General features: G+C 44.6%; 1 long non-coding RNA gene across 3 annotated transcripts in view; it reads right to left on the bottom strand.

Moving 5' to 3' along the window:
• LOC103136952 (uncharacterized) overlaps positions 1–4,984 on the bottom strand; it is a 33,118-nt gene extending 28,134 nt beyond the window's left edge. For 2 of the 3 annotated variants that reach the window (XR_001661884.1, XR_001661883.1), the window contains exon 1: positions 3,205–4,984. This is a non-coding gene — a long non-coding RNA (uncharacterized LOC103136952). The remainder of the gene's footprint in view (positions 1–3,204) is intronic. The other variant, XR_001661882.1, reaches the window with a different exon arrangement.
• Between the last annotated feature and the right edge of the window lie 401 nt (positions 4,985–5,385).

The raw sequence follows: 5,385 nt of genomic DNA on the forward strand, positions 1-5,385 counted from the left end.
ATTTATATTTTATTATTATATATTATTTTTCCATGACAATAGGTGAGGCTCTGCCTCACCTACCTCCCCTGACTGCACGTCACTGGTGCACACAAGACCATGATTGGCAGTGCTAAGCCCCGCCTCCTGGATCTGATTGGTTGTTTCTAGTTGGGGAGAAGGGGGAGGAGCTTGATTTGTTCACAGATTATCTTTCTCATATCAGTCTGTTACGACATAGTAAAAGTTTAAACAAATATGTGAAATGCATATATTTTCTTTTACAAAAGTTACATTCCAGAAAAACAATAAAATAGAAAATGAAAATTACATACTACAGCTTTGATATAAAGAAAATTATTAGCAGATAGGTTTAAATCAAAGACAAAAACATGCAAAGCAATATATTTATGCAGCTATTATCAGAAACTGTGGTGGACGGTAAATGTAAAGTCAAAGCCTCTGTACATCTGAGTGACTCGCCTCAATAATCACACTGAATGAGTCTAGGGATCCTTAAGAAGCAACAAAGCTAGAGAATAGCAAAATGACTAAAATTAAATACATTGTCTCTGTTACAATTCCAGTTTAAACGCACCTGATTTGTATGAACTGCATTTCCTCAGTCCAAAGCCACACCCAGAGGCCCTTACAGGCCCCGGCCCTACAGGCGCACGCTGTTGGATTCTGTTTTAAAGGCAAATAGACAAGCAGTGAGCGTCGTGGTATGAAACACACGCAGCAGCTCTGGGCATGGTGGAGCTGCTGCGTTCTCTCTGCAGATACCCGGTGCAGGCGGCCTGATGCGGGTGGCGCCTCTCCGCCTCATGGATACATGAGACGGATGAGCAACCGTTCAGACCAGCACATTGAATTACTGCTGATCAGACAGAACTAATTCAATCGGTGGCGATCCTTGTCCTCCATTTCAATCACGGCTCATCCTCAAATCATTCTGGGGTTTTCTTAATGCTGACAGCCTCTCATGTTCCCAGAGTCCAGGTGAGCCATCAAACCGCTTTTAATGGCCGAACTGCAGAGAGAGGGTGGGGGGTGCATTACTCAGCAGCGTACTGTTACGGCTTTGTGCTTTTCAAATGATCTTCTGCTTGCCAGCACATGTGAGAGCTCAGAGGCTTCATGCCACAAAAGTATACAAAACTGGAGAAGGGTCGCTATCAGCGCTGGGGGCCATTATTAGCTCAGATAAAAGACGCTGTTGGAGGGGAGGGGGAAGAGGGGGCCTACGGTGATCTGACTATGATAAAGGCTGAACAATAGATGAAGAAATTATATTTACATTCATGTGTGTAAAGTGATGCATTTGGAGGGACTGGCTTTCTCATTAGTTACAGAGCGCAGTGCCAGACTCTCCAGGCAAATTCAAAGCAAATAAGAAGTTTGTGAAAAGGAAACCAGTTCAATAAATGGTGAAGTTTCTGGATTTGCACCATCTGCCTGCTCCCCCCTCCCCCCACGACCCCTCCACCCCCCCAGCTCCACCATCAGATACTCAAACAAAACTATTGTTAAACTGTCTGTCAGAGGTTTCTACTAAAGTTAATGAAAGGGCTTCGATACGTGTTCATCTGACATCTCTTCCTCTTTAACAAAGTCGCTCTTTTCCTCCAGAATCTCCTGCATCACATCATACACTGGCCTTGTGCCCCCTGCTGGAGGACCTAAGTACTACAGTTGGGCAGTGCCAGTTTTATCCAGATATGTTCACATCGTTTGAGAAACACAATTATCATTGAGTGATTACAGAAAGCAAAATAAATGATGACGTTTTTTCATAAGTATTTAACAGAGTGATATGAGAAATGATAAATAATTATCAATATTGTCACCTCCTTAAAATAATAAGGCCGTTATTTTTGTTGTCAAAAATGTTGTTGTTTTTTAGGGGTGGGGGGTTTGCTGCTGTTCTTGTTGCCTAAATAACTTTTGACAAAAAATTACTTGGACCATTAAATAATGGTCCAAGTACATGGACCTTTCATGTACATTATATCTTCACCTTCCTAAAATTAGGAAGGTGAAGATATAATGTACATGAAATAGTGCAAAAATATTGATGAGTAGAGATTTTGTCAAAAACAAAAGTTTAGCCTTAAATGTGTGGACATATTTGACTAATTTCTGTTTTTTTTTTCTAGTGTCAGTGTTAAAGGGTTAACCAGGAGTCAGTGTGAGCTGTGAACACTGGGGTCAGACAGAAGCAGAACTCTGACTCCCACAGATCAATCCGACCCCGCCTTATTCACCCTGTCACCACCAGCATCTGGACTCCACCAGGTGAGCCCCGTCTACAGGGGTCCCCACCCACATCCACAGTCTCCATGACAACTACTTACCATGACGACCCACCGCCACCCCCTTCACCATGACGACCTCTGGCACCCAGCCGTCCTCCGGAGGCCTGTAATGGAGCTAACTCGGCTGCAGCGGAGCCAGCCTGGCTGAACCCCCCTCACCTCCCCACCCCCCTTCACTGCTGGGGGCTAATGCAGAGGAATCACAGGAAGCGATTCTCCTTTACACAATAAAGCCCACTTCACCCTCCACAAGTGACCCCTCACCTCCAGAAACAAGAACTGATTGGCTCCACACACCCACCCACCGAATGGAGATTCTGTCCTGCTGCAGGCCGAAGGAAAAAACTCAACATAGAAAAATAGTTTGAATAGCAGCGTTAACCCAGTTTAGTGCCCAGTGGCTTCGCCTGTTTCAGAGCTGAGTGGAGTGTGCGCAGCGAAGAGAAGGGCTGATTGTGCGCTGCAGGAATGCATGTGCAGAAGCAGCAGCTCGACACACATGCATGCCGTTTCTTAAAGCTTGTCTTTGTCTGCAGGTTGCATAATGATTTCCTGACAGCCTGTCAGACATTTGAAATTGATTCCAGGAAACAGGGCTTCCTTCTCTGTTCTCCATGCCATCATCTGCATCCCCTGATGACTCTGCTCCTGAGCTGTCTCTTTCGCTCATATTACCTTTTCAGAATACTACTGTCCTGGGTGGAAGCGTGAGGAAAAGAAAATAATGTAGCAGCCCAGGTAAACGGGTGATTCTGAGTTTTTGACCTGCAGCTTTAAGACCTGTCTCTAATTTCAGACTGCGTGTGAAAGTTTTCCTCCTGGCCTCCCAGGACGGGACGGAGACGAAGAGAAAGGCAGGCAGGCAGCTGTGAGTGTTGCATGTTTAGCTGAGTGATGTGAGACTTACCCCCCGGCTGTCCCTGCAGGCTCAACATGCTCTCACAGCGCTGGTTGATGCTGCTCAGTGCTTCGCTCCTCCCAAAGCTTTCATCTGCCATCGCTCAAATCTCCCTTCTTCTTTCCCTCCCCTATCTCTCTCTCTCTCTCTCTCTCTCTCTCTCTCTCTCTCTCCTCATTTCTCTACATCTTTTGTCTACCCATCCCATGTCTTCCTGTCCCTTCATCCCTGCTCATCTGATTTCTCTGAACTCCCACTTTCTTGGTTCTGCTTCTCTCACTCTTTGCTTCACTTTCTCCATCTTTCTTGCCTCCCTCCCTCCCTCCCACCCCTCAGCCTCAGCAGCGCTCCGGGAGCATGGTATTGCTTGTCTCTCGGCTGGCACAGAGAACAGGCAGACACATGGGAGGGCTGTTTTGTAATCCAGCAGTTCATACCACCCTGGCACAGTGAATGGGGGGCAGAGGGGATGCAGAGCATGAGAAGAGGGGGAGGGAGGATGGAACAGGCCTATATTGCTACCTACTAACCTATACTTTCGCTTCATCCCTCTGTCTGCGCCTTGATGGTCTCTCCCTTTTTTCCCACCACCGACAAGAGGTCTCGCCTCTCTATATCCTCTCTTTTAGGTCGGGGGGGAGGGAGAAAATGAGGATGGATAGAGGCGGAATGGAAGAAGGAGGAAGTGTGGGAATAAGATGAGGAATGAAAAGGAAGAGGTAAGGGATGAACCTCCCAGATGGGATGTCTGGGAGGGTGGAGGATGGAATCTATGAAGAATCTGAGCTTCTGAAATATTTCAGCAAGAGGTATAAAATGTTTGACAAACAGGAGCAGAAGGACTATTTGTGCCCGATAGCCAACTGCGTGGAAGAACAGGTTTAAAACGGACAGGAAGCTTTGAGAGGTTGGTTCCCAGGGCGACCAGGCGGCTGCCTGTCTCACACAGAGCTGTCATCTCAGCAGATGTCCATTTAGCCTCAGTTGGCTCCAAACCCACAAAACCATCAGCAGATATTTGGTTCAAAGAATCACTGAAGTTGAGGATTGTTCATGTTCAGCACTATGATGTTCTCTCTAAATGTTCCCACGAAATTCCCTTAATTTACATTTAGATCCATGGAATATGTCTTGATCAGCCTCCCATCAGACATAACAAGACAGAAATGATTATCTTATTATTATCCATGTCCTGAAGCCTCCCTTGGCAGTGGATCCAATTCCTTACCTTGAAGTATCGATGGAAATGACAAAATTCAAAATAACTTTTTCTATTTTTCAATTTTGAGATGGTTTTTGGTATTTCCATAAGGTGAACAGATGACAGGTTTGCCTCTGTTTACCTGTGTGTCTTTGACATAACACAGCAGGTCTGACATAGTAATTACAAAACTGATTGGTGACTTTTGGCTCAATGGGATCTGGTACCAGGTACACATATGAAGCATACACCAGAGGTGGCGGGGGTAGGAGTGACTTGGCTAGTTTTTATGGCAATAACCATAACCATGCTTCCATTTATGTTTTTCTATGCAGATTTTGAAGTATCTTTGAAAATGACAAGATTTTTGTTCAATTGTGCAATTTCTAATTGTTTTTTTGATATTTCCAATAAAGAGTTAATGCGTCGAAGGCGAGATGGAAACACATTTACTGAATAAGTACTGACGTAGCAAACATTCACCTCACAACTGACCAGCTGTGTCCATTGTCGGCGTCTGTCAGAATGCATTTAATTGTCAACATCTCAGGACAGCATGTAACTTCGCCAATATTAGTTAACATAACAGAAAAGCTATAACACATTCCTGAAATCCTCTCTTCATTTGTCTGAAATGTGTGGTCTGTACGAGTTAGCAATCTCTACTTCCTGTTTCTTACAGCCATGCATAACAACAACATCTGACAAAATCACGCTTTGCATGGCCTGATTGATTCGCTCCAAACCAACAGATGGAAACACGCCTAATTTGCTTTTTCCCCCCCAACATTTTAGAAGTTTGCTCAAAATCAGCATGACAATTGGATGAAAACATAGTTAATGACTGTACAATCTAGGAAAAATGCTGAATACATAAAACACATTTTGAATTCAGAAGAGAAGAACAAAATAACAAAAGTCAGACAAGTCTGAGTCCAAGAAGCTCTCTTAGACATTATTACCATTCAACTGATCATGTCTCTCTGAGG

Source organism: Poecilia formosa, unplaced genomic scaffold (genome assembly GCF_000485575.1).
Source record: "Poecilia formosa unplaced genomic scaffold, Poecilia_formosa-5.1.2 Scaffold36, whole genome shotgun sequence".
NCBI classification, from domain to species: Eukaryota; Metazoa; Chordata; class Actinopteri; order Cyprinodontiformes; family Poeciliidae; genus Poecilia; species Poecilia formosa.